This window comes from Callospermophilus lateralis, chromosome 15, assembly GCF_048772815.1.
Source record: "Callospermophilus lateralis isolate mCalLat2 chromosome 15, mCalLat2.hap1, whole genome shotgun sequence".
Classification (NCBI taxonomy): Eukaryota; Metazoa; Chordata; class Mammalia; order Rodentia; family Sciuridae; genus Callospermophilus; species Callospermophilus lateralis.
Genome location: NC_135319.1, coordinates 75,223,814 through 75,246,824, shown reverse-complemented (window position 1 = coordinate 75,246,824; position 23,011 = coordinate 75,223,814). Strand labels below are relative to the sequence as shown.

General features: G+C 40.3%; 1 protein-coding gene and 2 pseudogenes across 7 annotated transcripts in view; 1 reads left to right on the top strand and 2 right to left on the bottom strand.

The window, feature by feature from the left end:
- Positions 1 to 5,323, bottom strand: part of Add3 (adducin 3) — a 114,630-nt gene extending 109,307 nt beyond the window's left edge. For 3 of the 7 annotated variants that reach the window (XM_076835041.1, XM_076835042.1, XM_076835036.1), the window contains exon 1: positions 4,946 to 5,322. The gene's annotated coding sequence lies outside the window, so the exon portion shown is untranslated. Of the gene's footprint in view, positions 1 to 2,781; positions 3,103 to 4,945 lie in introns of those variants that run through there. The other 4 variants (XM_076835045.1, XM_076835044.1, XM_076835038.1 and 1 more) reach the window with 2 other exon arrangements.
- A 2,666-nt stretch (positions 5,324 to 7,989) lies between these two features.
- On the bottom strand, positions 7,990 to 9,194 carry LOC143381092 (KAT8 regulatory NSL complex subunit 2-like; annotated as a pseudogene).
- A 13,119-nt stretch (positions 9,195 to 22,313) lies between these two features.
- On the top strand, positions 22,314 to 22,631 carry LOC143381423 (thioredoxin pseudogene; annotated as a pseudogene).
- Positions 22,632 to 23,011: the final 380 nt, after the last annotated feature.

Below are 23,011 nucleotides of genomic sequence, written 5' to 3'. Positions count from 1 at the left end.
AGGCACTGGGTTTGATTCTCAGCACCACATATAAGTAAATGAATAAAATAAAGGTCTACACATCTAAAAAAATATTTTTTAAAAAAGGATAGTATACTCTGGCTGGAGTGGTAGTTCAGTAAGTAGAGTGCTTACCTCACTTGCATGGGGCCCTGGGTTCAATCCTCAGCACCACATAAAATAAATAAAAATAAAGATATTGTTTCCATCTACAACTAAAAAAATTTAAAAAATAAAAATAAAAAAGCATACTCTAGCCCAAACTCAAGCATGATCAGCTAAACACATGTTGTATGTATCAAAAGAATTCTCTTCTTGGGGCTGGGGATGTGGCTCAAGCGGGCCCGGGTTCGATCCTCAGCACCACATACAAACAAAGATGTTGTATCCACCGAAAACTAAAAAAATTAAAAAAAAAAAAAAAATAGAATTCTCTTCTAAAGTCAAAAAGGGACTATATTTACTGCAGATTAATCACTAACCTTCAGATTTAAGCACAACGTGGTGATATTATTAATATAAGAGTGTGTGGATGAAAAGGACAAGTGAAGATAGTAATCTTGGCACTACTGTCAAGATCCTTTTGATTTCCATGACCACTAGTGAAATAGCAACAGGGCCCAGTTGTTACATGGGCTTACTCTTGAGCCAGACAAGGTTCCGAAACAGCAAGGTACTTAACCTCTCCATGCCTCTGTTTAATCACTGGGTTGTTGGGAGGATTAAGTAAATTAAATCACGTAAAACCCTTAGAATAGTGCCTGGCACAGATGTAAAACAAATAAATATTGGCTATTACAAATATTTGCTGTCTTCAATGCTGCTTCTTTCATGATGACATATATGTGTGCTGTCCAGTACTGCTAACCCACTACTCTAAGATAGGAGATTAACCAGCTAACTACCTGAAGGCCAACATGTGACAAAAGCATGGGAGATTATTTTGGGCCTCACAAACTTCAGAAGTTAGACATCACCCTGTACCTAGGTTTTAGAATTGTGTAGAAGGTGGAGTGTTGCTGATGTTATGTCCTCTTAGTCCCCAAATATTCTGGTTTTACAAAGACCAAATCCACATCACCAAGAACTCGAATTTACCCCAGCATAACATCAAAAAAAAAAAAAAAAAAAAAAAGAGCAAAGAATACAATAATTTTCTCATTTATTTCTAGTCAATGATTAAAACACACATTCTGAAAGTGGAATCCTATCATGCAAAAGAGATTTTTTTTCAGATGTCATAAATTACATATATCTTATGCCAAGTTTACCAAACATTTCCTATAACATACATGTAAAAACTGCAACATACCATGACTCATAACCAAATACTTCCAGAACTCCTAAAATTATGTTCAATATTTAAAATACCTACACTACTATTTTTTCTTTGAAAGAAATTTTACCAACATGTCAGCACTTTATGTCAACTTTAAATTAGTACAGATTGAACTCTTATCTTCAGAGAAATGAATTAAATGTAGCTATCGTGACCTCTTTTTTTCCCTGTCCTCCCTCAGTAAAATTAATCTCTTCAATTTAAGTAAAAGAAAACGAGTTAGAGTGCAAGTGTAATGCAATTGAGACATAGGTATGAAATCTTTTTACAAATGCTCCCAAAGTAGCTTGCCCCTATAAATGAGTCAGTACCTTACCATAATTACACACAAATTTGTTTACTAGTTAAGTACCTTAATTTAAAAACGACAAATTACTCTTATTCTTTTTAACAGTGCTTTCTAGAAGTCTCCTAAAGAGGATGTACAGGATGTACCCAGCACAAAGTAGGCAACCATTTCATACTGCTAAATCTAAAATGTCACAAAATTCAATGTAAATATGCACACACGTTCATGTAGCTGGTCCCAGGTCCCAGAATCTTATCAACTCCTTCAACATTACATATAATCTTCACTATAAAGCCTCTTGGTTCACTCAAATCCCATACCACTCTAGAAGGTCAATTGCAACAGCACATGTGCCAAGGATATTAGTGGTTTTCCTTACACTCCCATTTTAAACGGGCACATACTTGCAATTAAATCTCTGCAACAAAAAGTTCACCTGAGGCCATTCTTGTCATTTTAATAGAGGTCCAGATTACTCTACCTGTGGTCCTGCCTTAGCTATATTTGTATTCCTCCAAAAAGGCTTAAACAGACGCGAGCAAACCAGATCTGCGGCCAACTCTGCTTGTCACCCCAGGCAGGAAGCTCAACCTAACATGTATACGTTCGTAGGGGTGGTGTGTTTGTGTGTGTGTGTGTGATGGGGAGTGGGGACGCGGACTGGAGAAAAAGGTGACTGAACACTTTCAACTTGTAAGTTTTTTAAATGAGGAGAAGAAATCCAAACAAATCAACACTCCCTCCTTTTCTCCACCTCTTCCAAGCGCGGGAACCTCCCACCCTCCTGGTGCGCACCTTCGGGGTTTAGAGGCCCGGGTCCCCAGGGCCTCAGCAAGCACAGGGTTTTACAACTCCCGCCCTTCCCGCAAAGAAGCCAGAGGACGCCGGGGAGAACCGGGCCCACTCCGCGGCGCCCCTCCGCAGCACACAGCTCCCCGGGATCTCCCCCGCAGGTACGCCCCTCTCCGCCCGCACAACGTTCCCATTCCCGCCCCAAAGAGAGGTTCACCTGAGGCTGCAGGGACAGCCAATAGGAAGTCCCCGCCCGCGCGAACCCCCGCTGGTGTCCCCGCAGCCAGCCCGGGCTTGAGCGCCTGAGTCCCGGCCCGGAGGAGGGGCGGAACCACGGAGCCTCCACTCCCCGCAGGATTACCTCGCAGCTCTCAGCCGGCTTTGTGCGGCTTCTTCTTCTCCGCCGGCCGCCACCGGCTGCAGCGGCCACCGGATCTCCGCAGCCGCCTCTTAAGAGCCGCACGGCTCCAGAGGGAAGGGCAGCGGGACGAAGAAGGGGGCGTGAGGAGGGAGGGACCTGAATGCCCAGCCCAGGGCAGCAGGAAGCGGCGACACCTGGGTCGACGATGCTTCTAGCTTTCGCTGTTTTAAAATATATAATTAAAAACCCCTCCTCTCCCTCTCGCCCCTCGCCCTGGCGACCGTTACCGGCTGGCTGCTCGCGCTTTGGCGGGACTGGCCGAGCTCCCCGTGAGCGTCCCCTGGCCCCGCCCCTTAAGGCCCCGCCCTAAGCACATCTCACTCCGCCCCACAGGCCCGCCCTTCAAGGCCCCCCGAGCGCCCCTGACTCCGCCCCTCGGCCTCCAAGCATTCTAGCTCCACCTCCTGTAGGTCCCGCCCCTGACGGGCCCTGGCTCTCTCTGACCCCGCCCCTCGCGCCCCTCACACGCTTTGGTCCCGCCTATCGCGGCCCCCTGTGAGGCCGCCCGCTCCACGTCCGTGCAGCTGCGATGGTGAGGGCCTAGAAGCTCTGCAGCCCGGAGGGCCTATTGCGGGGCGGCTGCCTGGCGCCTCTACAACGTCTTTCTCTGGCTGTGCAGCTGCGTTCCGCGGCCGGAGGGGGAAACGACCCCGACGGAAACCAGACCGCGAGCTGGAGGAGGGGAGCCTCGGAAATGTCTCCCGCCCTAACCTGAACTAACTCCCCAGCGACTTTCGAGGTTGAGCAGCAGCTTTTGGATTGTGTCTTTGCGCCGCCCACACTGACTGCTGGGTCTCCATGGGGAGGTCACTGCTAAGGTTCGACCTCCGCACGCCCCCCATAGGAGGGTCCTGGATTTTCTTAGCACATTTGCCTTTGGAGGCGACTCCCCCACACTCGCACGCGCGCACACACACACACACACACACACACACAGCCACTCAGGGGCTGAGACAGGGGTCTCTCAGTTCTTAGTTTGGACCTGTCGAGAGTCTTCACGGTTTGGGCCCCTCGCCTGGAAACCTTAAGAGAGCTGACCTCTGAGAGGTAAAAAAAAGTCAAGGCGCCGCCAGCAGCTTTCCAAATGAATTCGAGACAGCGCAAACTTTGCAACAATTGCAGGGCTGGAGATCCATCCACAGGTGACACGGCCGCCCACCCCCGCCTCGGAGACAAGTTTGTCACCCCCAACCTATTCTCGAAATAGACCTCCCCACAGCGCACACTTTTCTCTGCCACCCACGACTTGCATATCCCTCCTGCACACGTCCTCACCCGCAAGCACACCCCTCAGAGCGCCATTCTAGTGATTCATGGTCCCTTGGGTCAACCCCACCCTAACACACAACAAACTTCAATCCCCACCCTTATCTCCCGTCGTTTCCAAGGCACTGGCGACAGTCCATTTCATTTCCTTCCTCATCTGCAGACTCTTCCCCCTCAAATACCTCTCACCATCCCCCTCATCTTCATCCCCTCCTTCTTCCCTAAAAATGTGTTAATTAAAATGTAGTTTCCTCTTCCCACATATGAAGTGTGGAAAAATGAATCTTGGCACAAGCTGTGATTCATTTATGCTCATTTTCTCTCTCCACTGGACTAAGGCACTAAGGTTATAGAAATTTTATTCTACCACCATCTCCTAATTTTTTCCCTAATCTGACCATGCCTTCATATTTTTAAATACTCCTAAACAACCGCGGGGAAGACTTCCGAGTTTGGGGGAGAAAACAATATTTAGAAAATGCTCAGCCTGTCATTTTATTTGGCATTTTAAAATATCTGCAGTATTTGCGAGAGATACTGGGAGTGGCTGGATGTTTTCTTGCATTTAAAAAGAAAAAAATGAAAAGCTTTTCATGCATCATGGTTAGCCTTTTTATGAATAGCAAAAATTTAAAGAAAAAAAGTATACTAAGGGCACACATATCAGATAATAGTCTCCACAATACGGGGCTTTCGCCAGTCACAAATCTAGACCCCATCACCATCAAAGGAAGACAAATTCACATAATGATTTTAAGCGTGTCTAATGAACAATCTTGCACAATCAGTCCCTTTCCAACAGGGATTTTTGAGCAAAATGGATAAAAGATCTGCTTACCTGAAGATCCTAAGCTTCCTTGAGTGCAGGGTTGTAGACGTGTGTGTCTGGCTTCGGTTCTCTAGGTGTGGATTCTGCAGTGCTGCACAGACACTCACTGCAGCCTCGGACCAGCTGCAGCAGCGGCGCGGCGGCGGCGGCGGCAGCAGCAGCGGCAGCAATAGCAGCGGCAGCAATAGCAGAAGCAGCAGCAACTGCTGCTTGCTTCTCCCAAGGCTGAGTAGTAAAGTGTGTGACTTAGTAGAGACTCCACAATTACCATTAGGCGCCTGCTTTATAAGAGAGGAGGCGGAATCTTTCTAAAAGGAATGGGTTTTGTTTTTCCTCTCCACTATTGCTTCATAAGAGGCAGAAAGGGTGGAATCAGGGAGTTTTTTAGACTGAGTAAAGCAATACAGCTGTGGGAGGTCAAGGTTAAAATTAACTGGGTGACGGAGGGACAGAGGCACCGATTTTAGAGCGAGTCAATGAAACGCTAGAAGCACTAGTTTTAAAGAGCCCTTCTAATTTCCAACATTGGGCTTAATAGCAAAACTAAAGCCATGTGCTTTGAAATTGATTTGCAACTTTTGTTAATATTTAATTTCTAAGGACGGTGCTAAAATAACTATAGAAAGGGAGGCTATTTGGTACTTAAGACAAGAATGGAAAGAATGATAAAATACAATTCATTTATGTAAGGGGAGCAATGAATTCAAGTCCTACTAACACCCATAAGCATACCTGGAGTTTCAGTGAATACCAGAAATAGAAAACATATTATTGAAAAATTTCAATTTTACTCGTGTTATAAAATCACATTATTTATTTTAAAAACATCTAAAATAATTTTAGAAAATGATTGCAGAGTACTATTATTTCAGTGTCAATTCAAAGGCCAGCAAAATTAAGAAACTCATGTGACTAGCTTACTTTAATGCAGGCAGATCTATTAGGAACTATTAAAATGTGTTGTGTCCACATATGAATTTAAATTGTAACTACAAATTTTATTTTTAATCATATTTCTTGATTTACACACTGAATATCTGTGACTCCCCCCCCCCCATAGGTGAATGTGGAGGTGTGGTCTAAAAATATGACTAGAGAAAAATATGAAAAATATTCTGCCATTGATTTTTTTTTTTTTTTTTTTTTTTTTGGCACAGCCTTTGGTGATTACCTGAATGGTCTTAAGCAAGTAACAAACCTTACTTGGTTCTTACATTCCTATTTTGTAAAATGTGGAAGTTGGATTCAAATTTCCCAGGGCCCTTTAACATTCCAAAATACTGTGGTTTTATGACATTCATATGTTTATATTTTTGTTATTTAATGCAAATATTTCCCACTCTAAATTACCAAAAAATGTAGATTAAAATTAAACCTGTATTTAAATGTACAACCAGGGTTTGTTATTCACTACTATTCTGAAGTTATTTTGTAAACCAAATAATCACTTTGTAAAGTAAGTAAACTTAATTTTATCTGAATTATGATTGTATACCCCACTATGACAAATTTTCCTAAAGTAGAACTCCACTGTATTATTAAGGGTACTGGTTGACTGGAATACTATGAGATTCATTAAATATACTGAAACAGTTTTTAAAAATACTTTATTAGTTGTTGATGGACCTTTATTTATTTATAAGTGGTGCTGAGAATTGAACCCAGTGCCTCAAACATGCTAGGCAAGCACTCTACCACTGAGCCACAACCCCAATCCCTAGTTGAAAGATTTTTTAACTGGAACATCAATGGATGGCAGAGTTGAAATCGATTTTAGAGCTCATCTACTACAAATGTGTAATTTACAAGTGGAAAACATGGCAGCCCAGAGAAGCGAAATGGGACAGTGTTAGGGATAGAGCTGGGGTTAACTCCCACTCTTCACACACATGGCAAATAGACAATACTTATGAATATGTACACTGTTTCACATTCCCATTTAGGGGACTGAGAGGACATGTCACAACAACAAAAAAAGTAATTATACTCAATGATACTCAATGACATTGTGTGCATATAGTATAAACTAAAGAAATATTTCAAAAAAGTACTGATAATGTAAGTATTAACACAAATTTTGCCTTCAGATTTGGAAACATTTATTCCAGTAATTGAGGAAAAGCTGCCCAGGGAAATGTTAAAAACAAGACTTCCAGGGAACCCACACTACCCACTAGCAAACTCTCGTTTAGCTTGCACCCAAATGACAGGACCTTGGATTACTCTGTAGTCTGTTTCCTTGCACCCACTGGTGTTGTTTCCTTTGATACACACCCTTAAACATGCCTGCCAAAGTTCCTTTTGGAGCCAGGGAAGGGAAATTATTGTAGAAATTTATTCCTGGCTTTTAGGGATGCTTTTGGGACATTGAAAGTTTGGGGTCTTATACCAATATTTTCCCTTAAATCTTTTCTTTCCTTTTTTTTTTTTTTTTTTTTTACATTTTCATAACATTTTAACATTTAATAGAAACTATATACAATAAATTTTTACTATATTTTACATGAGATAGCCACTGCAGAAATTTACATGGTTAGAAGCAAGATGGATGGTTGAAGGGGGCCCAGTCCTTAACTGTCTCAGGATAAAGTTGGAGTTCACTGGAGAAAGGGTTCAAACTGTTCAATTAAGTTGAGGTGAGGAAAAGCTAAAATGTAGGCCTTTAGATAAAGACAACCAGGCACTGGAGCAACCAGTATCTCAAACAGTACCATTTATAAACATAGCCCTCACCTAATCACCTCTGTGGATTCCTGTCCATTACTTAAGAAATCCCATTACAAAGATATCACTTTCCCCTTTGACACAGTCTCAAACACTCAATTTCAAAGATAGGTAATCCCTATCTTCCTTGCCTAGGGTAGAAAGAAACTCATAACTTTTGGACACTATTGGCCCATCCCCCTAAGTATAGTTTTACTTGACTATGGTTTTCTATAACCCAGAACAAAACAACTGGGTTGCCCCTGTTTAGTGAGAGATGATCAATGATACTTGTTTGAAGAAAGGGAAAGTGAAATCCATTGAAGTCATATGGTTCCCAGAACAAATTCTCAACTGCTAGGGGTAGATTCTGTTTTTCCATTTGCTGTAGCCAATCCACTTTGAGGCAACAGTGCACAGCAGTTTTCAGAATTTACTGATCCCTGGGATGTGTACCCATCTCTAGCCATCTGTAAATGGCCCAGGTTACTGTGTGATGGAAGGCTAATTGGGACTGTTCTTTACTTGCCAAAATATCTCCTGGGCCTTCAGTGAATTCTTTGACTAAATGATCTTCAATGGTTAATGAAGGATCAAAAAGCAAGGGTGGTGAAGGCAGCGAGGTGGTGCAGTCCTGTAATCCCAGCGGCTCCTGGCCCTGAAGCAGGAGGATCGCAAGTTCAAAGTCAGCCTAAGCAATGATGAGGCGCTAAGCAACTCAGTGAGACCCTGTCTCTAAATAAAATCTAAAACAGGGCTGGCGATGTGGCTCAGTGGTTGAGTGCCCCTGAGTTCAATCCCTGGTGCCAAAAAAAAAAAAAAAAGCAAGGGTGAAGGAAGGCACTGCATACCCTGCATACCATTAGCAACAACATCCAAGTGGTCTCTGAACTCCACTGGTAAACTCTCGATGGGCTGAAGCTCAGTAGTATTCAAGTACAAGTCCATGGGCCGGGCTTCCAGATTGTCTAGCACAGACAGTACCTGCTCCAGCTTATACATCTGAGGAGTCAACTGGAAATGCAGTGGACAGCACGGATCCTCAGAGAGGCTTATACCCACCAGTTTGTTGTTTGATCTTCAGATCCCTGGCAGCATTTGAAAAGAACCTGATTTGTGTCCTGACAAATATGGGTAAGGCAGTGTCTGGTCATTGAGAGAGACTGATTTGAACAATGAACATCATCCACAAAGGCCAAGCACCTCTGAATAGAACAACAAATATCCTGTTGAGTGGCAACATTTGTGGCCAGCATTCTGCATCTCTTCAGCTGCCTGTGTTGCGAGACTTCCACTCTAGCGTTGGCAATACCATTGGAGACATTTTAATTGCTTTAAATTCTCTTGTTCTTTGGCCAAAAGTCCCTATGGGCCAGTAAGGAGACTACTACCTAGAGCTTTATGTTCCACTTTGCAATTATCTAAGTATAGACGCTGCTGCTCCTTGAGCAGATGCTTGAAGTCGTTTAAACCGATCAGTGGACAAAGACTGCAAATGAACCAGTTTCTCACCCATAATCAGTGCCACTTCTTCGGCCATGTAGACACTAGCATATCCAGTATCCGGCTCTCTTTGCTTCAACTACTTTCTGGAGTCTGAGAGCCCAGTGCTGTCTTAGCACATGGACTCAGCTGGCACAAGAGTGTTTCACCCATATGCCCTGCATTGATCTACTTCATTTGAGCATGAAGTGCTAGGGCATTCCTACAGGCAGGTTCCCAGAAGAACATCCCTTCCAGAAAATGCCTATTCCACAAGGTCCTGATAGACCTTGGGTAGGTAGGTTTCTAGAGGGCAGGCAGAAGTCAGCCTCGCAGGGTGTGCACTGTAACTCCCTGCCACCCTCCCAAGTTCCCAAGCTCTGTAGACTTTGCCTCCCCTTTAACTTCATCCTCCCTGACCCCCACAACGTTGAAGGTATCTCCTTTGCCTTAAATGGATCTTGTATTCCTGACAGGAATATGGGCTAACCCAAGCCCAGTCTCCCCAGGTGCAAGGAATCATTGGGGTTAAAATCTGTTGTGTTCGATGACGTAGCACACTTGGGTGTTTTGTGTACCTGGCAGAACAATTAAACAAGTTTCTTGAAATGCCTGTGCCTCAGTTTAGCCATCTTTTCAGTGGTGGTTTTTGGAGGGTTTTAAGACCTGCTCTCCCTACTTTATAGGGTTGGCATGAAGTTCAGGTGACATATATAAATGTAAAAATACTTTAAACTTTTTAAAGGAATTACCTCAGCTAAATACCTGACAGAAACTTATATAATTATCTAAGTACTTAGACTTGATAAATCCCTGTAACTTTAGTGAGATATCACCCTCAGGATCCTCCTTTTTTTAAAGGAAAAAAGTGTTTATTGTTATTTATTCATTTTCTAGTTGGTAACTTAAAATCATCATGACTAAAGAAATAAGCAAACATCTACTACAGGAGAATCGCGAGTTCGAAGCCAGCCTCAGCAACAGTGAGGCACTAAGCAACTCAGCGAGACTCTGTCTCTAAATAAAATACAAAATAAAGCTGGGGATGTGGCTCAGTGGTGGAGTACCACTGAGTTCAATGCCCTGTACCAAAAAAAGGCCTCCTACAGGGAAAAAATTGAAGGAAATTAGTTGCCCAGTTTCCTTCATCTGTTTTTATTTATCTTGCTTCTTTTCAAGGAATGCTTTTCATTTCAACTACAAGGTGGTAATGAACAATTAATAAAATGGTAATTATCTGTATTGAATTCAAAGCAATCCCCCTAAAAAAATTAAATGTATTTTCTTTGCATCTTCCCAGAGTGCTGAGCACAATCTCTTATATAAAGACACTTAATAGATACTTTAAAAAATGAACACATGATTTAATGAATGAATCATCCCCCAAAATACTCTGAAAGCGATTACAAAGTGTTTTTTTGTTTTTAATTTGCATTGTCCAAAACAACTGACTCCATTCTCTGCCTCCCTGTCCTAACACAGTCACCATGTAAAAGACACAATCTCCTTTCTGTAGAACTCTTTAGGCATGCCTGATTTGTATTTTTCAATTAAGCTGTAGTCACAAATCTCTACATGAACTCTGGGTAGATCTAGCTGTAGCACAGACACTTTCTGCCAAGAAAACACAGGCCTCAGTTTCAAACTTCTGGTGTTCTAGTTCTAGCTGTGACACCAGCTGGTTGACCTCAAACGAATTTCTTGACTTGCTTGTGCCTCAGTTTAGCCATCTTTTCAGTGGTGGTGGAGGGTTATAAGACCTGCTCTCCCTACTTTAAAGGGTTGGCTTGAAGTTCAGGTGACATATATAAATGTAAAAATGCTTTGAACTTTTCAAAGCACTACATAAGTATAAGATGTTATTATAGGCAGATATATTTAAAATCAATTACCTAGTTCAAGGGACTTCATCCTAAACAACCTGTTTTACTACTTATTGTTTGAGAAAGCAAACAGGCCTCTCCCTTCCTCCTTCTCTCTCTCTCTCCTCTCTCTCTCTCTCTCTCTCTGTCTCTGTACACACACACACACACACACACACACAACTGCTACTCCCAATTTGGAAACTTCTCAGTTTTGAGGGTTTTCCCCTGGCGTAAGAAATATGCATCTGCAGATGAATATCAAAGAGCCAAGAATTTATAAGAGTGCCTTCTTTTTTTATTCCACTCCCAGCCCTCAAATTTACCTTTTGAAAGTTTTGAGACAGAAAAGTGAAGCACAGCAGGCTTTTCATACTACGTAATGTCAGGTATTTAATCAGTGGGGTAGATGAGCCATTCATTTGAAACTTGGCCATACTACATACATTTCGGTCATCCTTTTATGCCAAACCTGTCTGGAAAGTACTTGGGGAACAAGACAGGGAGGACCGACAGGGAGCTCATGCTAATGAGTTCTCCATTCCTCGCGGAGACATAATCAGGGCAATACTCAAGGATTCATCAACATATTTTATTAGCACTATGTGACCTATATGGTTTATTTTAAAGGAATTACCTCACCTAAATACCTGACAGATCCTTATAGAACTGTTTAAGTAATCAGGCTCGATACATCCCTGTAACTTTAGTGAAATATCGCCCTCAGGATCCTCCTTTTTTTTTTTTTTTTAAGAAATAAAGTGTTTATTATTAAAAGTGTTTATTCATTTTCTAGTTGGTAACTTAAAATCATCATGACTAAAGTAATAAGCAAAGATCTCTACAAAAATAGGGGATAGGAATGGTAGCAGAACACAACAGTCACTAATATGCCATTATGTAAAAATGTGAGTGTGTAACCAATGTGATTCTGCAATTTGTATTTGGGGAAAAAATGGGAATTCATAAATCAAGTCAAATGTATGAAAGATGATATATCATGAGCTCTGCAATGTTTTGAACAATCAATAAAAAAATCATTAATTTCTAAAATTGTTAATAATTACATGTTTAAGTATTAGCATTATAAAATTTATAACATTTATAAAATGTTTAATTATAAAATTACATGTTTAATAATTTGGTATGTGAAAAAAAAAAGATCTCTACAAATAAGATACTCCTGCTGAAAGACCCCTCAGAGGTAGCACATAAAAACTCACATGAACTCCATTTGAGTCATCAGTTTCTACATAGAGAAATTGTAAAATAAATTCAGTTCAATTATTGTACAAAACTTATTTTAGTTGCATTTACATCTTTCCACTATATGGTCTTATGTCATAACACTTCAACAGCTGATCTTTAAATTATCTTAAAACAGGTATTAATCATTATGACTGTCTTATAGAATGAGATCAGGAACTACCTGCAATAGAATCACTTGGTGTGTTTCCTAAAATGCTGGTTCCTGGGCCCTGCCCCAAATTTACTGAATTAGCATCTTTTAGGTTGAAGCCCTGGGCTCAGGACCTTTTAAGTGCTACAGGTGAGTCTCATGTATACCACTTGGATCACTGCTGTCCTATAGAAACTATGCAATGTGTGTAGAATCTCAGAGACAGAACAAGTGCAAGGCAGGCCGCTCCTTTTTCATTTTGTGAGACAGGTTTGGATAAAGATGAACCTGGCTGCACCATTTCTGTGTAAATTTGGTTAAGACACTTAACCTCTCTGAGCCCTCTTATCCTCACTTGTAAGATAATACCTGTTTGACAGTGTTGTGAGGGTAAAATGGCAACATACAGGGCTTCTGTTCTAATGCTTGACACATGGTAAAATTGAAGCATATGTTCATTGTTAAGAATGAGTTTACAGGTGCATTCTTCTTGTCCACTGTTCTTCGTATGCTTGATAAAATAATATGAACCACTAGTTTAATGACAACTAATATTTTGAGATTTTTTTCGAGTACTGGGCTGGGGTTGTAGATCAGTGGTAGAGCTCCAACTGCTCAGCATGTGCCAAGCCCTGGGTTAAATCCCCAGCACCAAATAAATAATAAAAAAATAAAACATGCCATTGCTGAATGTGTTATATGTGTTATTTAAGTTAATATCTATAATAATCCTTAAAGGTACTATTATTATTTTCACTTTACAGATGAAGGAACTGAGGCTAGAGCCTTAGTGTTCTTCTGTAACTTGCTCTGGAGCTCAAAGTAGAGAATTAGCAAAGCTGGGACTCAAACCCTAGAACCTAACTGTTCATTATGCTCTACGTTCTGAATATTCTCTAAGTGCTTAGATTCTAACATGTAAGCAAGTCTTTCAGGAGGAATAAGCAACTGCAAAAGTGGAATTTATAAACATGAAGAAAGACTGACAAGTTAATGCCATAATTTTATTATGTTATTTATTTCTTTGAAGAGGTTCTAGGGATTGAACCTAGAGCTTCACGCATGCTAAGCATGTACTCTGCCTCAGGGCTACATGCTCAGTTCCTCTATAATTTCCCTTTTTGTTTTGTTTTGTACTGTGGATTTAACCCAGGGGTGTTTTACCACTGAACTACATCCCCAGCCCTTTTTATTTTTTTACTTTGAGACAGAGTCTTGCTAAGTTGCTTAGGGCCTCTCTAAGTTGCTGAGGTTAGACTCAAATTTTCGATCCTCCTACCTCACCCTCCTGAGTCTCTGGAATTACAGGCATGTGTCGCCAATGTCTGGAACCATAATTTCCTTCTTTAGAAGGCTTCATTAGTTGCCTACAATAGTGCATGGCACATAGTAGGTGTCAAAAAGCATTTGTTGAACGAATGAAAGGCAAAGCTTATGCCAGCATACCGTCTGTAAACAAAAAGTACAGACCAAATTGATCTGATTTTCCAAATCAGCTTGTATTATGACATGATGTGAATCTTTAACTATCAGGGCTACAAATAATCACCTTATTTGCAACAAATTGTTCTTAGTCCTTGTTATAAATAACACACTAGTCTTTGGGAGAATTATAATAAAAACAAAACAAAGCAAAACAAAAATCTTAAAATATATCCTCAGCCAATATCTAATTGGGAAAACAATACAAATGTATGAAACAACTGGATTGCAAAATCACCTAATGTGAGATAGTAACTGCCTTGTTATCAGTATTGTTTTCTATTTTAATAATTAAGACACAATTATAGTTTTATTAGCAATATGAAGAAATAATAATTGTTCTAGCTATCATTTAGTGAATGATTATGTGCCAAGCACTGGGCTTGGAGTTCTATATATGTTGCACTTAATCATGATAGCAATTCTGTTAAGTCAATATCATTAATTCTATTTTTCATACATGGAAACTAAGGCTCAGAGGGGCTGAACAACTTGCATGCAACACACAGTTGGTAAGTATACCAGAATCAGAGAATATATAGAGTTGAAATGGATTAAAGGAAGAGAGAGATCAATTCCTGCTGGAGAAAACAGGGATGATGTCTCTATTTCTGAAAAACAGAATTCTCATAGGGGGTAAGATGGAGAAGTGTCTTTTGATAATGGAGGTTGCAAAGACACTGGCATTTATGTTCCTTTTCTGAGACAGATCCCACAGCACTCTGCTCTTGGTGAATGTATAACTCAGGACTTTTTGCTGAATAGGGACCAGGGAATTAGGTATGTTGTTAGCATAGAATGTAAACTTGTTTGGCTGGAATGAAGAGTTTGTGTAGGGCAACTTTAGAATTTATGTTATTCCCAAACCCATAACCCTGCACTTGATCTTAGCCAAAAGGCCAAGAAGCAGCTAAACTTATAACCCTGACACACTTGGCCTTTGTTTACTGATAGCCTAAGTCACCTCACCTTCGGTTACTTTCTGCTCAATTAATCAACTCCCTCAATTCATTCACTCAGACAACAGTATGGGTTGAATTCCTGTTAGGTGCTGGTCAGTTTTCTGGTGCTGGTGACAGAGCAGTGAACAAAACAGACAAAAACCTCTGTGCACATGAAGGTTTTATTATACTAGGAAAATAGATGTTAATTCGTAAATAAATAAAAGCGATGAAGAAAATAAAACAGACCATTAACAATGACTTGGTGGGGGTGGGGTACTCCTTTTGTTAGCAGGAGCTGAGAGTCAAATGATCTGTCGTTGGCAGCTGGAGGGACAAGTAAGTTCAAAGTTCATGAGGCAGGAACAAGTGTGACATGTCTGAGGCACTGCGGGAAAGGCACACTGGTGGAGTACAGTAATCAGAGGCAGAGAGCCCTGAGATGAGGCCCGAGACCGGGTGAGGGCTGGACCCTGTAGGTCTGATACAGGGTGAGGAGTTTGGCTTTTTAGAAGGTTTTAAGCCAAGGACAGATACAATCTCATTTACATTTTTGAAATTTCACTCTGGCTATGTGGAGAATGTACTATAGAGACACGATTAGACCCTGGGAAGCCATTCACGTCATTCCTATAAGAGAGAATGGGGGTCTTGTAAGGTTAGTTGTGGAGAAGAGGAAAAGTGAATGGACTTGGTCTCTTTTTGAGGCAGTGACTTGTTGATGGAGTATGCCAGGCAGGTGAGGGAAAGGAGGGAAGGAGAGCAACCAATCCAGAGTGATCTCCCAGTCTTTGGCCTGAGCACCTGGGTATGGATGGCAGTACCATTATCTGAGATGGAGAAATCTTGAGAAGAAATAATATGGCAGGTAAAGGTAAACACTTCTGTTCAGTTTGCAATTACCCATTTTTCTTCCTTCTGAGAACTTGTTCCACTCTATAATTACCTTGTTAATTTCAATTTTTGTTTTATTTATTTATTTTTGGTGCTAGGGCTCAAACCCCGGAGTCTCACACATCCCAGGCAAATGCTCTACCACTGAGCTACCTCCCCAGCCCTAGCTTAATTTTCATGCTTTTCTGGCATTCATTTTCCCCCAACAGAATCTTTGTTCATTGTTTTATCTCTTGAGTCTAGAACATCAACAGACATACAGTATATGCTCAATAGATATTGGGATTTGTTGAGTCTGGTTCAGTGTTTCTCAAACTTAAGTATACACTGAAGCCACCTGGGCAGCTTATTGAAAGTTTAGAATCAACCTCTATCCTAACCCCTCTCCAGGAAAACTCTGCTGTCTTAGATCTGGAGTTGGAACTGCATATTTAGCCAGCACTGTAGATGGGCTGTGGACTGTAAGCTAGTGCAGTGGGTTGAATATATCAGTGTTCATTCAACTATTTACCTTAAAACCATGTTTCAGTGGCATTTCAAAGGACTAGAGCATAGTTTTAAGAACTCACTGATATTCTCAAATACAGTCAAATCACAAGATGTTGATTTTTTAAAAATATTTTTTTAGTTGTAGATGGACACGATGCCTTTATTTTATTTATTTGTTATGTGGTGCTGAGGATCGAATCCAGTGCCTCACACGTGCTAGACCAGCCCTGTACCACTGAGCCACAACCCCAGCCCCCACAAGGTGTTGATTTAAAAGCTTTTGAGAGAACCAGTGAAGGAATTCTGGAGTCCCCTCTATCTCATTTGACTTACACACTGTCGCCGGAGACCAAGAAAGGGTCTCAGAAGCATTCATCAAGTAAAGAAAAATGGTGACCTAAATGCTAGGATTTCCAGGGCAGCAAGACACACTCCTCTTTTACGTGTCCTATTTATACATATGTGAAATTCTGTTACTTGAGGGTTATAGTAAATGTATATTCTGTTTGCACAGCATCTGTTTTCTTTTCCAGTAAGGGTATCCCAATATTCCTTTGCAAAACTTCTTTTTAAAAATATTTTTTGATTGTCAATGAACCTTTATTTTATTTATTTATATGTGGTGCTGAGAATCGAACCCAGTGCTTCATATATGTTAGGCAAGAGCTCTACCACTGAGCCACAACCCCAGCCCTGCAGAACATTTTTTTAACCCCATTGCTGCAGTCTTGGCACCCTGTCCTTCCCTGAGGTAGGGGTTGGCTCCAAGCTGGACCAACCAGATGTTCCTTCCTTAGCTTGTGAACCTTCAGTAAAGCAACACAAAGACTTAAAAAGATCTGCTCAGGGAAGGTCCCTGAAGAAACCGTGATTAGATACTACTTCAAAGATCTCATAGAACTCACTTGGCTCTTGTTCTTTCCCAGACCTAATTCTTCAGCTTTTCCTTCAATAGGAGCCACAAGCCTTTTCTTCCAATAAATCCTCATCTTGTTTAAGTTAGTTGGAGCCATCTCAATTACTTGCAATATGATCTATGATACCCATAAAAACCTTGCAATCTACAATTAGATATAAAGCTTTCAGAATAAATTCTTCCAGGGAACAGTAACACAGTGACCTAAATTTTCACTAACATGCAAATGTCTGATAGCAGAGCCTGAATAGCACAGAGGAGAGTGAAAAGCTCCCATAGCTTGACATCCATCTGTCCTGCCCTTGAGGTAGGAAGGACAGGATAGGTGGGAAATGACACCTAAATTCTACTTTACAAATTTTCCCTGTGTTTACACGTGAGATAAATACCTTGCTAGAAACTCTCAACAATTTTATTTCACAGTTTCTACCCAGCCAACTCAGTTGCTGAATTTCTACCTTCAGACTAAACTTTCAGGGTAAGCCTTTCCAAAGCAGTGCATAATTACTAGGACACATAAACCTAAGACATTAATTTATGAACATGAGAACTCATAACATTAAATTTAGTTCTCATTTCCTTCTGTGGTCCCTAGGGACAAAAAAGAACATCCTGTCCTTTTAATCATTTGGGTTAAATCTTAGTCATTTGTTGACCTTCCTCTTTTCCCTACTTTTAGAAAGACCTACAACTCTTTAAGACTCTAAGAAATTAATAACTTGTGTCTTATGAACACTATGCTCTGCATAAGACAAGTTTCTCACAATCTCATTCACAGTGATTGTCAAAATAAAATAACAACAGATAGGATGCTGAACAAAGCCAACAGCGTTTTGAGTGTGAACCACGCCCAGGGAGAGATAACAACCATGTTATAGTTTAACAGACATAATAAAAATGAAATCTAATCACTTGCAGATTACATGTAGTGTAAAGAGAGATCAAATGTGAAAACCAGTTAATTTTTTATTTTATGTTTTTAATAGTCATTGCTATTAGTGAAAGCTAAACATAACATATCTGAATATAAAACCATATTGATTCTGCATGGCAAATTGTTTTCATTTCAAATACAGGAGGTGGGAGGATCACCATTTTTATCTTTTTTTAATTAAAAATTGGTGCTTATTAGTCATACATGACAGTAGAATGTATTTTGACATAGTATATATGTGTGGAGTATAACTTCCCATTTTTCTGGTTGTTCATGTTGTGGACATTCTTATCTTTAAAATATGTAATAGTGTCACTTACCATGTGCCAGGTACTATTCTAAGTACATTATTTCATTATTTCATTTAGTCCTTACAACTCCACCAGGTATTAGCCTATTATACTTATTTAGAAACTGGAACTGAGATACTGAGAATTTAAGTAATTTGCACAAGATCAAAGATCTGGTAAATGGCAGAGGTTGGATTTTGAATCTTAGCACCAGAATGGATCTCAATCCCTTCTCTTTTCATCTTCCAACATGGCTTGACCATTCAACCTGTAGCTGAGGCCCTTTGAACATTTGAACGTTTAAAACGACACATAAAAAGCTACCTGAGCCAGGTAGTCTAAATAAATAGGTTTCCTGGGAGTCCAATTACTTGCATGTTAATTGTTAACTCAATGGTAAGCCTTTCTAGCAGCCTTTACAGCAATTTGCTCTCCCAGGTTTCACATTAAGTTCAATAGTAATAATTTAGAATCAAAGTCAAATACACGATCAAGGCCCACAGTTTTCAAATTCACTTTCTATCTCGTTACAGAGGATTTGGGGATGAGGGGATGGGGGAACAGTCTTTCTCAGAGTGGTGGGTTCTGTTCTTGATAGGGGTTTCATTTCTCTGCCAGGGACTTATATCATGGAGTCTGGGTGGCACACACAGCAAATAGCCTATTCTCAAACAAGGAGAGGCTCTTCAACCATGGGGTGTATTTTCTGAGCCAATCTCCCTGGAGTCTGGCCAAGATGCAACTGCCTCAGCCCAGAAGGTGTGGTTTCTTAAAGACCCTTCCTAGTCTTCTTTATTTTTCTCACCAAATGGGATGATAAAATCAGCACAACCCTGATTGCTCTTCAAAAGTTTGCCAGAATTTTCACAGGATGGCCCTGTGGTTGGGTTTGACTTTTGTGTTTTCTGGGAATATTCTAGCCCTGCTTCTCCCAGGATATTGCTTTTTTTTTTAATGTTTAGGTATATCATCAAGACTTTTGTACAGTACTGGATTCAGAGTCTATTACCAAGAAGTAGGAGGATACAGGGTGACTAGGCTCCTCTGTGCCTTTGTTCTTGGAAGAGATTGGAGGAGAAAAGCGTGACACCCGCTGCCCCTGATCACATACATTCGTTGTAGATATCAAGTGGAACCTAGGTTAGCCAGTCACAAACAAATTGGTAAAGGGATCCAACACTATGTGGATAAGATGCAAGAAAGTCTGCAAACTTGAAAGTAGGAGTTTTCTAGTAGGCCAGTAAAAGAATTACCAGATGCTGCACTAGTTAGCTGGGGATTTGAGCAAGTCTCTCAATTGTTGTTTCCCTATCTGTAAAGTGGGTGTGGGAGTCCAATAGAGTTGGAAGAGGACTTAGAAGTCATTTGATACAGTGTTTGATCCACTTTTGGAATTTCACCTACAAAATCCCCAACAAATGACCTCTCCCCAGACCTCCCATGAAAGGGCACTCATCTCCTTATGTTCCTCATGCTGAGCCAAGTTCTGCATCTTGGCACCTCCATTCCTTAGTCTTGATTCTCACCGTCAAGTTTTGAACTGGCAACTTGGATGGCAGGAGAAACAATGCAGTTCAGTGGAAAGAAAATCAGGTGAACCTGAGTCTGGGCCCCAACTTAAGTACTTTGCTGGCTGTAATCTTGACCAAATGGCATCAGTTCTATGAGACTGGGTTTTCTTATCTGTCTGATAGAGACATTGCAAACAATGCAGGACATTTGTTGAAAGGATTAAAACAATTTCTAAAATTCACATTTGCTTATAAAATTATTGAGGATCATTTTCTTAGACTATAATAAAAAATCAGTATTTATTGAGGCCTGAAGAGTTTAGGGCATTATTTCAGATTTTTGTTTCAGTGGTTTGTTCTTCAATTTTCTTAACTTTTCCCTTGTTCCAGTCTTCAGTGAAGTCACTTCCTATACATTTCCATGCAGTTCCCTTTCTTATCAATCCACATATTCTTTTGTTCATACAACTAGAAAAGGAGAAGAAAGCTTAAACATGGACTTAATAAAGTTGTAGGTGTGTGTATGCTGACTAGGGGTGAAAATGTCACAATGGAAATGGAGTTTATTCTCTTACTTGAAGCATAAGAGGCTTCTGAATTTTGCTGCAAATAAATAATTATTACTTCTGAAATAAAAGATAGTTTGAAGTGTACCCTAGAGGAGAGATTATGGCAATATATAAAACATGTTAACTTTGCTGTAAGGAAGCCTGTGAATTGAGGAGTGAGATAATTCAGAGCCATGGATCTCACAGTCAGTTGAAACCTCATGGAAAATTTCCTTAGGAATAGAAGCTTAAAAAGTCTCCTCTTGAGTTTGTGGATAACTATAAAAAAGTCAAAACATGGGACTCTTCGGCCAAGCACATCTATGAAAATGAAGTTACCCCACAGAAATCCACATGTGGACTGTGGATATAGCTCAGTGGTACATCACCTGCCTAGAAATCTGTGTATGAGCATTCACACAAGGTGATCGTCCTTGTTCATTGCCATGTGGTTTCCAATAGTAAACAGAAGAAATAATCTATGGCTTTCGGTAGGAGAATAGTCAAAATAAGATAAGGAACCCATAAAATGGGATACTCTGCATTCTTAATGAAACATGAGGTGACCTGGCATGATGTCCTTGACTCACTGTTAAAGGAAAAAGTCTACTGCAAAACAATATGTGAACAGTAATGCTATATTCGTATATATGAATGTGTATACACACATACCCTTGTGTGTACATATTTATGTGTTCATACAGTTATAAATATATGATATATGTATTCAGAAAAAAAGTTAGAAGTCTATATGTGAAGCAATGTTGATAGTAATTAATTCCAAGGAGTGGATTCAGGAGCACAAAAGAGGTTTTCATTTTTTACTTTTAGTGCTCATATATTTGAAGCTTTTACATGTAGAAACATTATTTGTATAATTTTTTTTGGGGGGGGGTACTGGGTATTGAACCCAAGGGTGCCTTACTGAGTTATATCTCTAGCCCTTTTTTTGTTTGTTTGTTTGTTTTGAAATAGGGTCTTGTTAAGTTGCATAGGGCCTCACTGAGTTGAGGAGGCTGACCTCAAACTTGCAATCCTCCTGCCTCAGGCTCCTGAGTTACTGGGATTACAGGTGTGTGTCACTAGGACCAGCTATTTGTATGATTTTGAAAACAGTAAAATAAGAATAGATAAGTTTAGGGGGCTGGGGCTATAGCTCAGTGGCTGAGCGCTCGCCTCACATGTATGAGGCACTGGATTCAATCCTCAGCACCAGATACAAAAATAAATAAATAAAACAAAGATATTGTGTCCATCTACAACTTACAAATATTTTTTAAAAAAGAATAGATAAGTTTAGAAATATGTCTAAGCACCTGGTTAAATTTTCTTAAATTTTACAAGTCCTTATATGAAGAACACCTTTTTCAGAAAAATGAATGAACTTAATCTCTTTCCTTTGGACCAAAAGATCTTCAGAATCAAAAGACCAACTGGTTTATTTCCCTGTAAAGACATCCACCTATTCAAGCCCTAGGAACAAGAGAAGATTCTAGAATCCCTGACATCCCAGGGTTCCTTTATTCCTCTCCACTGTTTCCTCAAGATCTTACATGGGACAATATGTCACAAACTGGAGTGTGACCCTTATGAGTGTTTTCCTAGAAAGGAGGGGAGATTTGGTGATCAGATAATTTTCCATAAGCAATATGATGTGTGCTAAGAACTGGTTTCTGTGATAAGAAATAAGTCTCCATGACTCAGGAGTATCTACTTGAGCTTGGTACTGTAGGCATTCTGACATCTAGCATTTACTAGAAGACAGTTCAGTTGATTACAGCCAGTGTTAATAAGCACTGGAGTTTGAGTTTTTCAAGGGGCCAAGTTTTTTCATATAAAGAAATATCCTTGTTCCAGCTCTTTCAGGCGCCTTGGATCTGTTTCTATCCACTCCAGCAGCTGCTCGTCGGACCCCCAACAGGCAAAATGGTGAAACAGATCGACAGCAAGGAAGTGTTTCAGGAAGCCTTGGAGGCTGCAGGAGATAAACTTGTGGTAGTTGACTTCTCGGCCAACTGGTGCGGCCCTTGCAAAATGATCAAGCCTTTCCTTCATTCTCTCTCTGAAAAATATTCCAATGCATTGTTCCTGGAAGTAGATGTGGATGCCTGTCAGGATGTTGCTGTGGAGTGTGAAGTCAAATGCATGCCCACCTTCCAGTTTTTTAAAAAAGGCCAAAAGGTGGGTGAATTTTCTGGAACTAACAAAGAAAAGCTTAAAGCCACCATTAATGAATTTCTCTAATCGTGTTTTCTGAAAAACATAACCACCCATCAGCTGTTTAAAGCTTGCAGTTTCTAAAAATTTAAGGAAAATATGAAGTATGGAAACTATGTACCCAACTGCAGTCTGAGTATAAATGACAATAAAATATTAATTCTACCCTTTTAAAAACTGTTCTTCAGCAACCACACTGTATCACTAATGCCAGCCAATTGCTTTTTGAAATTGTTCTACTAGTTGTAAAGATTAGTGGAATAAAGGATGTACATGGTTAAATTCATTCATTTTTGCATTAATCTCTTCATTCATTTGTCAATGGTAAAATATAAAAGCAGTCAGTTGAGGTTTAGGGGTCAGAAATATTTGAGTTGGGGCTGAGATTGTGGCTCAGTGATAGAGCG